This window comes from Delphinus delphis, chromosome 15 (genome assembly GCF_949987515.2).
Source record: "Delphinus delphis chromosome 15, mDelDel1.2, whole genome shotgun sequence".
Taxonomy (NCBI): Eukaryota; Metazoa; Chordata; class Mammalia; order Artiodactyla; family Delphinidae; genus Delphinus; species Delphinus delphis.
Window position 1 is genome coordinate 71,327,089 of NC_082697.1, and position 10,110 is coordinate 71,337,198.

Consider the following 10,110-nt stretch of genomic DNA (forward strand, 5'->3'; position numbering starts at 1 on the left):
TGTCCTATCCTTGGTCCCACAGAGGGGTATAGCCTGCCTGACATTTTTAAAATGATTTGCCAATATTTTAAAAATCAGGGCATTACACCTTAGGATGCAGATTTCCAACTTCTCCTGAATAATTGGAAGCTCTGCAAACCTGAGTTCACGTTCCCACATGACAGCAGTGGGGCCACAGGGGAGGGGAGGCCGCCACTCAGGTGGGCCAGGGCTCTCCGGCTCACCACGGTCCCCACCTAGGCCGTGCACCCCATTCACAGTCCCTCCCTGGCTCCCGTGAGCATCTCAGTCTGCGACCCCAAGAAGGGGGAACTGTGCCTAAGAGGGTTCATGTAACGTGTCATTGTTGTAGCCACTGGCCCAAGGCAGGCAGAAATGCAGAGGTAGAGGGGGTGGGGGCCCCGGAAATGAGAGCAGACCCTCAGGGGCAAGGAATCTTGGGGGGCAGAGAGCTGCTTAGTGTCCTCAGCTGTTCGTGGAATTTCATGGTCCAGGGGCCAAGGGCACTCTACACACACACACACACACACACACACACACACACAGCCCATCCCATTGGCCAATCGGCCAGCAGATCCTGCCACTTCTCACCACCTCTGTTCCTACTGCCTGGTCTGTTGCTATCTTCTCTTGCCTGGCTGGGTACAGGAGCCTCCTCACTTCCATTCCCACACAGTCTGTCTTCCCCACAGCAGCCAAAGGGAGCCTGTTAAAACCTACAACCCACCTCCTGCCTCCTCTGCTCAAAACCCTCCAAGGACTTCCACCCCGCTCAGAGTCAAAGGCAAAGGCTTACAGTTGTCCTGAACAAACTTTCCCCGTCACCTCTCGTCTCCTCCCTTGCTCCATCAGCCTCCTCGTTGTTCCTGAGCATCCCAAGCACACACTCTGGCCTCAGGGCCTTTGCACTGGCTGTTTCCTCTGCCCAGCCCACTGTACCTGCCCGCCTTCCTCCACATCTGCATGGCTCCCTCCCTCCTTCACCTCCTTCAAGTTTCTGCTCAAATGTAACCGTCTCTGTGAGGACCTTCCTGTATGCCCTGTCCCCTCCCTGCTTTACTTCTTCCCTCCCACTAATCCCTTGAAGCATAATCGTTTACTCGTGTACCCTGTTTTTTGTCTTCTCCCCTCACTACAGTGGACAACGGCAGGGATTTTTCTAGGTTTTGTTCATTGCAAATGGTGCTTGGCATGAAGGAGGCATGCAATAATATTGGGCTGGCCAAAAATGTCGTTCGGGTTTTCATAACATCTTAGGGAAGAACCCAAACAAACTTTTTGGCCAACCCAATATTTTGCAAGTGAATGAATGCATGAACAAATATGTGAAGTGAGGGCAGTAACGGTACCAAGTAAGCAGAGTGTCTGTGAGGACTCAGTCAGTGTGCAGCATTCAGGGCCCCACACTTGGGCTGTAGTGCTCTGTGGTTGGCATCTTGCACTTTTTTTCATTTTTTGGCTGCGCTGCGTGGCTTGTGGGATCTTAGTTCCTCAACCAGGGATCAAACCCTCGCCCTCAGCAGTGAAAACACAGCGTCCTAACCACTGGACTGCCAGGGACTTCCCAGCATCTTGCAATTCTTAATCATTTCATCTTTGAAGTGTAATGAAGTCTGATTAACAACGGCGCATGCACTGTGAATCCCACCTCCCTTCCCACATCCCCTGGGTATGTCTTGGCCACCCACTCCTTGCCCCCAGCCAGTCAAGGCTGCTATCCTTCGTCTGGCAGCGGCCTGGGTGCAGGAGGGTTCCGTGTCAGGTGTGCATCAAGGTGGCCCCAGGCACCCATGAGGGCCTGCACTGGCCCCAGGAGTATCCCTGTGCCCAAGGCAGCATGACATTAATGGCAGGCGGAGAGAGAGGCTTGGGTAGGAAGGAAGAGCTTCTCTTCTGCTTTCTGAACAAGAAGCCCCACATTCTGTAGCTGGCCCTGGTGTCAAGGACACACACCTCACACGTGGTACCTGCTCCAGCCACGGGTGCTGTTGTTGTTACTCAAGACCCCATGATTAGAGGGAAACAGAGCCCAGCAGGGGAAAGCCCCCAGGCTCCTGGGCCAGCTGCTGGCCTCCCAGGGGACCGGCTTGGAAGAGAACATTCCCCTGCCACCCACCACCTGCCTCGCATCCACTCTGTGAGCGGTGGGCTGAGGATGCGCCAGGGCACACCCCTCCCTCCTGGCCGCCGTTGCCACATCTGTGAGCTGGGACTGAGAGCACTGCAGGTTTCCCTCTGGCAACGACAGCGAGTGCTTTGCCAGCTTAAACCTGGGGGAACGTGAGGGTGGTGGTCACGGTTCCCAGGGATTGTCGTGGCTGCTTTGCAGGGTCCCTGGGTCAGGGCTCATTTCCTGCCTCCATCCCCCAAAAGTTCAAAGGGTGATATAGCTTTAAGCCCTGAGTGGTGGGTGACAGGCAGTCAGGTCTCCATGGTGACCTCAACCCAAGCATCCCAGAGCATATGTGGCCTTGGTGAGGGCACTGCACCCTGATGGTAACTTCAGGCCAGACCCTGGGGGTGGCTGCTGACCCCGATGGTCTCAATAGTGGCCTCAGAGCCCCACGGTGGCTGCAGACCTGGTGACGGTGGGGAGGTGCCAGGCACTTTATCCCCCCTCCCTCCGTCCTGCCTAAGCCTCCATCTCTCCTCCGCAGCCACTAGGATTTGAGCCATTCTCCAGGATCCACTTAATTAGCTGAGCTCACTAACTCCCACAGGCTTCTCCTCGCCACCTAATTAACTAACTTAATTAGGGCTTGCAGGCCCGGTTCCACCTGGCCCCCTCCGACTGCACCCTGCCCACGTCCTCCAGGCCCCTGGCTCAGCCAGGCCTCCACCGGGCTGCTGCGAACGGATGGGGGTGGCGCTCGGTCCCTCCAGCGCCCAGGCCTCCACCCTGTGTCCCTCCCTCCAGTCCGGGGTCCCAGCGCAGAGCCCCTCCCGGGCAGAAGCTCATGGGCAAAGGAGTGGAAACCAAGAGAGGGAGGTGGGTAGGGAGAGGGATGGAACTGAGACAGCGGGAGCAGGTGAGAGGAGGCGAGGTTGTTGGGCTGGTTGTGGCACCGGAGTAGTTCGGGGCCTGGTCTCCGGAGCCTGCCTGGGTTCAGGCCCAGCCAGTGTGTCCACCTCGGCAGCTTCTCACCTCCGTGTCTCAGGTACAAAATGAGAGCACGCCCACACCGTAACGTTGTTGTGAAATTTAAACGAGTTCACCTGTGTCAAATGCTTAAAATGTAACACCAATCTGTGTTCGTCAAATAAGCGGGTGGTGTGGGCAAAGGCTCCCTGCGGAGGAGGGGCTGGAGGAGGGGAGGGGAGGGTGCTGCCCGTAGGTGTCGGGGAGACAACCCCCACCCCCACCCAGGCCAGCAGTAGAGTGGGCCTGGGAACTGCAACCAGAGGCTGCCAACTGGGAGGGACCCTTGACCTGGGAGAGGTTAAAGGGACAGGTAGCAAGAAGGGCACAGGACAGAGCGTCCTGTTCCTACTCCAGCAGGTGGGAGAGGCTGGCCTTGCTCGTGCAGGACCCCCATGCTCTGTGCCCTAGTTTCCCCATCTGGGGGAAGGTCTAGCCTTGTGGAAGCACCTGGCACATCCTAGTTGCCTCATAAATGTCTAGAGCCTCATACCTGAGAAGCGAGGTGACCTGAAAAGGTGTTCAACGGCCTTCACCCCCCCCCCCCCGGGACCAAAGTAAAGAAAGTGGGCTGCACTAGCAGCAGGCGGGATGCATGTTAGACAGGAGGTGGGGCCTCCAGGTTGAGGAGTACAAGATCCCAAATGCGGGAAGGAGAAAAGTTGTGTCTGAGCTGCTGAGCGGGCTCCGGGGGAGAGATGGCCGATCAGCAGGGAGCAGGAAGGAGTGAGATGGGGCCTGGGACTACTTAGCTCACAATTTGACGTTGACTGGTGTGAGTGGTATGGGGTCTCCCCCACTAGACTGGAGGCTCCTGAAGGCTAGGATTGTCAGTTTAGCCCACCCTTTTATCCTGGTGCCCTTACACAGCAGGTGCCAGTGAATAAATGTGAATGTGTGAATGCACGCCTGCGTGCCTTGGCCAGGAACACAGAGGTTCCTGATGCTTAGAGGGAAAGGGGCCCCACGTGGCAGCCCAGGCATCCACCCTGCCTGCTCAGCTATGATCCCCCCAGCTCTTCACGTGGCCCCAAGAACAACCAGCCTAAGGCGGCAGGAGCTGGGCTCCAAGGATTCCAAACTCCTGCCCCTGGACACAGAGCTCCCTCTGAGAATCTCTTCAGACAACCTGGGATGCGGAGGAAATAGTGATTATGGGGGACAGAGGGGAGAACCTTTCATTTACTCCTGCATTCTTAAACACTTTAGAAACCCCCATTTACACATAGTGCAAAGAGCTTGGGGTTGTAAGTGACAGAGACCCAATTCAAACTGACGTAAGCACAAAAGGGATTTTTGGGTTACACGACTGAAAAGTCCAGGGTCTTCAGGTATGGCTAGATCCAGGGGCTCAAATGATGACACTGGGATTCTGATACTCTCCATCTCTTGGCTCTGCTCTCTGCTAGGTCAGCTTCTTCCTCTGGGAGGTTCTCCCTCGTGGGAGCAATTCCAGGCTTATATCCCACCCTCTTCCGGGGCAATGGAAAGAGAGTTCTATTGTATCAGCCTGGCATGGGGCACAGACATGTCTCAGAAACAATCAGTGTGGCCAGGGGACTGGTATATGCTGATTGGCGGGAGCTGGGTCACAAGCCCACCCCTAGAGCTGAACAGGTGAGCCCCACTTTCAGAAGCCCTAATGAGTAGGGAAGGGTATGTCAAGGAATGTGAGTGCCCAAAGGAAAACTGGGGTTCTGTTGCTAAAAATGGGGGACAGATGATGCTGTGTAACAGAATTCCACTCTACTTGGAATAGATGGGCATCAAGCCACCCCCAGGGCCCTGTTCGAAGGGCTGGTTATTTGTGGCAGACACTGTCCGTTTCCCGCCCGGATCTCCCTGGGCCCCTTCCCAACTTCTATTTGCCAGTATCCTGGCCCCTCTTCCTGAGGGCCTTCCCTGTTCCAGCCTGCTCTGCCCACATCCACAGGGGCCTGCGCCCCTGCCCAGCAGCTCTCACCAGTGACCGACAGGAGCTGGGATATCATACCTGTTCAGTGTATGGCCGTGCACGTTCTACACCGTCTCTGAGAGTGCCCCAGTGTGTTCACCTCCAGTTGCCTGCAGTGGTGATTTGTCACGGCCTTCCTGTCTCTTTTCTCTACCCCCCTACCTGGGATCACCTGCCAAAAAACCCCCACAGGATATCGAATCCCTCTCTCAGGGTCTGTTTCTGGGAAACCCAAACTAGGACATCATTAAAGCCAGCCCTCCAGGGATGTGTACAAGACAGCACTTTCTTCCTTTCAAATGTCTATTACATTCCTGGGGCTGGCTTTGGTGACCCATCCTTGAGGAAGGAACAGAGACTGACAAGGCTCTGAGTAGCCTCTGTTCTGAAGATGCTCCCAGGTCCCCTGCAGTAAGCATGGTGGGGGAGGGGCAAAGACCTATCAGATCCTCACTCCACTATGTCCCAGAGAAACAGCCACATCCACCCCTAAGGAACACAGGCGTTCAGATCCGCCATGAGCAGTAGGTACAGGTGGCAGGAGGCCAGGGAGCCAAATGTACTACTCATTCCCGTGCTCCTCAGAGAGCGAGAGATGAGATCATTTCAGATAGTTCTTAGACCTGGCTTTAGAAAACAGAGTCACACAGTGAAAAAATTATTTTTTCCTCTCTTTTTTCAAGATCCCATTTAAAAACGCTCCCACTAATTTTTAATTATTTTGAAAAAAAAGTTTAAAAAAATAGGGAAAAGTGTAACCCTGTGCATATCCACAACTAGAATCAATGTTAACATTTTATCATATTTGTGTCAGATGTTTTCAATAAAAAAATAATAAAACATGACAGGTAAAGGTGAATTCCCGTGATCTGTCCCCGCCCCAGTCCCATTTCCTGGACTCCATCCCCAAGGGCAACCACAGTTAGTCTTCTCAAATCAGTTGGCACGCTTTCAGCTGCAAAGGGACAGAATTCCCTTCAAAGCAGCTCCAAGTACAACTCAGCAGCTCTGAGGTGTCACAAAGAAGAGGGTTCTTTCCTCTCTGCACTACCATCACTCTGTACTTCCCATCATCAGTGGCATCCTGCTGGCCGTGGACACAGAGTTGTATTTCGACCCAGGAGGTGGAGAGCCCATCAGGACTCTTGCTAGAACACTGTGTTTCTCACTTCAGAATATTTTCTCTAAAAAGGTGTTGAGAGATTCAAAGATCCATGGCCTCCAGCTGCCATACAGCTGGGGCTGCCCCACTGTCTGCTTTCTGGTCCATTGTGGGTTCAGGTGGATTCTTGGTCTTCCTTACCATCTATAACTTGACCTGTGTCTCCCAGCGGCCCTGAATGCTCCCGCTCCTGGCTGTGGGCAGCTTCTGTACCTTTGCCCCAGATGGCATTGTCTTCAGCATCCTAAGCCTGATCAGCTCTCTGAGCTACTCAGTCACCAATGCCACCAGGGCCCCTGATCATGCTGCATGAGCCAGTCGCCAGCAGCCATGTCCTGGGCATGATGGTGGCCCTCCGGGGGAGGAAATTATTCCTGTACAAGACCATCATAATGCAGACCAACAAGCCAGGAACGTCTTCTCCCAGTCATGACTGGGGCCAGATGCAATAAGGACCATCATAGAACATAGAGTACACTGGGGAAAACCCCCAAAGGCCATCATTGTTCATTGATGGAGATGATCAACACGGCCAAGACAAGGTCTCAATAGAGCCCTTTCAGTACAGCTGGTAGAGGTACCCAAACCCATATAGTTTGAAACATTATGTAGATTCTAGAGGACAGGGACTCTCAATTCCTTCCCTGTTTCCCCCAACAGTAACAGAAATGCAAAATCGTCAAAAGTCCTGTGGTTCCAGGTCTCACATGCTTCCCTGTGCAGGGAGCAGCAACTGACTGTCCAAGACCATGAGGACATGTCAGCATTGGAGAGGGGTGTGGGCAGAGGAAATCTCAGTGGAGGTCTCTGTTTTCCAGTGTTCCTCCCGTGTCGCTATGGAGGTGACAGTTAAGTTTTACGTTTGTGTCCTGCTATCCAAGTGACACCCATCAAAACCCTCTCTTGCAAAGGCAGCATTTGCTGTGGGTGCAAAATTTGAGCTGGCCAGAGTGGCTTATCTCTGGGTGTCAAGGAAAAAGGGCTGCAGCATTACACACAGCTGTTTTAGTTCCTCTCTTCGCATACATTGTATTGGTTCAGTCCTCCAAGAAGTGGGCCAAGACGGGGTCAGATATGCAAGAGATTTACTGGGGAAAATGCTTGGGCGGGAACATGGGGAAGGAGCCAGAGGAGGCTGGGAGAACTGTCAGACTGAAATAGATCCAATATTTGGAAAAGGGAAAGAAAGGAAGGAAGGTGGGATAGGAAGCGTCTTAGATTGCAGTGCAATGTTAAGAAAGTTCCACCAAATCCAATGGAGAGTGCTTGATCTCAAGTTGCCCGTCAGAGAAGCCCTGTATCTCCCAGGAACTGGGCGCTTTAGAGTCTCTGCTGCGCTCAGTCTTTGGCTGGGATGGGCTGGAGGGAAGCAAAGGAGCCTTCTCTGTGAACCCTGCAGACTCCACAGCTGCTGCCCTCAGTCACCATCCCTGCAGTCAGAGATCTGGGTGGTGCATTCTCAGGGCTGCCACATCCCACCCCTTGTGCCACATGGCTCTTCTGTGGATGTCATGAGCCTCTCTTTCTAAGGGGAAAATTTGAAGAGGGAGATCAGTGGAACCAACTACAGCTCCCCTCCCTTCTGCTGCACTTGATCTCAGGGACATAACTGGTACTCATCCCATTCCCCTTCCACCATCCATTCTCAATTATCCACACCCTCAACTGTTACATTGGCAGGTCTTGATGGGTCACCGGATGGTGTGACCCAACCCTTCAGTCCTGAGGGGTCTAAACTCTTAGTTATCATAACCAATGGATTACTTCAATGGATCACTGGGTTCCACATGTATTTCTCCCTGCTCCCACTTTGTAAAAGCAGCCCTGCCTTGTTCTAGTAACTGATCAGGGTACTTCTAGTACCTCCTAATAACTAATGAGGGTCAGTTACTTCTGCCAGGACAGTGACTCCTCTTCTTGCCTGCTGGTCCCAGAACACACGGAGTCCAGAGTACCCCGGCAAGCAGCCATAGCTTAAATTTTAATAGGACCTTTGCTGTGTCCCCTGGTAAGAGTGTGCCCCCTTTGGGGACCAAGACTTCCCTCCCTGCAGAGCTGGAACGGGGGTGTTGATTACCTACGATGCATTTTGGCAAAGCTTTACTAATCACAAGGGTGGGAATCAAATCCCCAGTTGAAGAATCAGGGAAGGCTTCTTCGGAAAGTGGCCTTGAACAGCACTACCCTTGATAACCATAGCTGGGAGAATTTCAAGGCCTGATTCTACCTCTGCTCCTCTCTAGACCTCAGTTTCCCCACCTGTAAAAAGAGGAACTACTCTCTAAATGCTAATGTTCTGGGACTCATGTGTTAGACGAAGGAAGATATTCCCTTCCTTCTTTCTCTAGTCTCCCTCTACTACCTGCCCAATAACTCAAACCCTTCCATTCATTTGTTTGGGACAATAAGGCCTTACTTGGAGAGGATCAGAGCACCGAATGAAATTTGAAACTCGGGAACATTGCCAGGACAGGGAGCAGAGAGGAAAGGTAGGCAGACATACAGGAGGTATCTTGGAGGAAAGCTGTTTGGAGTACAAAGAAGAGGGGAAAGATGTTCGAGGCAGAGAAAACAAAATGTATAAAGGCACAGAGGTCCAAGAGAGCAGATGTTCTAGGAATACCGGCTGAGGTCAAGGCTGAATGGAGAAGAGGGGGCCTCAGCAGGGGAAAGATAGGAGGCCCCAAAGGCTAAGGGCTTGGAATGCCCGGATAAGGTTAGAATTTTACCCTGGTGGTAACAGGGAGTTATTGACAATTTTATGTAGGGGAGCAACCCAATCTACTTTGTACTTTGCGGAGCTGATGATCACATAGACTTGGATTCTTTTTTTTTTTAAAGTTTTGATAGAGGCTGGAGGGAGACAAGTTAGGAAGTAAGGCAATATTCTCCCCAGCAGAGGTTGCAAACCGATGGCCCATGGGCCAGATTTGGCCCCAAAGAATGTTTCATTTGGCCCATTCGGTATTTTTGAATTTGGGGAATTAGTTTCAAACATTTAAAAGTTGGACAATTGTATGTTAGAATATGGATTTCCTGCTTGAAAAATCATCTGTCCACCCAGGGCCCATGATGCTCGTTTGCTTCATCTCCACCATTCCCTATCACGTTACACCTGACCCCAGTCACTATATTACCTATAAGTTCTTGAGTTTGCAATCCCTGGCTCTAAAACTTCTAGAAACAGTCGGGGGGCGGCGGGGGGCGGGCAGTGGTTGGGAAGAGTGTGCTGGGTGGACAAATAGGGAAGGTGCAGGGGGTGTTAGGGGCTTTCTCTTCAGGGAAACAGTGTGGGTGAGGCTGAGAAAGAGGAAAATAGGGCCTGGGAGGCTGAGCTGCCCCCATCTCATCTCCATCCTCATCCACCCCACTTCCTTCCAGGTCACAATTTCCAGTTACCAAACAGACAATATCCTTCATACCTGGGTAGTGCCTTCGCACATGATGCTGCCTGGAATCCCCTTTCTTCCCTTGTATCTGGTGAGCACTGTGAATCCCAGCTGCATCCCATGACTAGCCACTACCTGTTTACAACCGGGGTCAAAAACGCAACCTGGGCTGGACATGACCTTCAAGGCCCCAGTTTCCAACCTCTTTCCTAAGTAGACTTTCCTGAGTTAGTTCTCTGACGTTCTGCTCGGATGGATGGTTGGATGGATGGATGGATGAATTTACATCGGATTGCAGGGTTTAGATGTTTCCCTCCTTGAAAAAGACAGGCTCCGCCCCACAAGAACAGACTGGGACAGTCTGGGGCAGTCTGGTCCCGCAGGAGCCAAGAGGCTGGACCAGGTGACCCTCTCACACTCCCCCGACTCCTCTCTAACCTCGTTCTCGCCCCCTTGTGGGCTCTGA

General features: G+C 52.7%; 1 pseudogene; it reads left to right on the top strand.

Annotated features, from left to right (window-relative positions):
* The first annotated feature begins 3,005 nt into the window (after nucleotides 1-3,005).
* On the top strand, nucleotides 3,006-6,707 carry LOC132437686 (solute carrier family 35 member E1 pseudogene; annotated as a pseudogene).
* The last annotated feature ends 3,403 nt before the right edge of the window (nucleotides 6,708-10,110 follow it).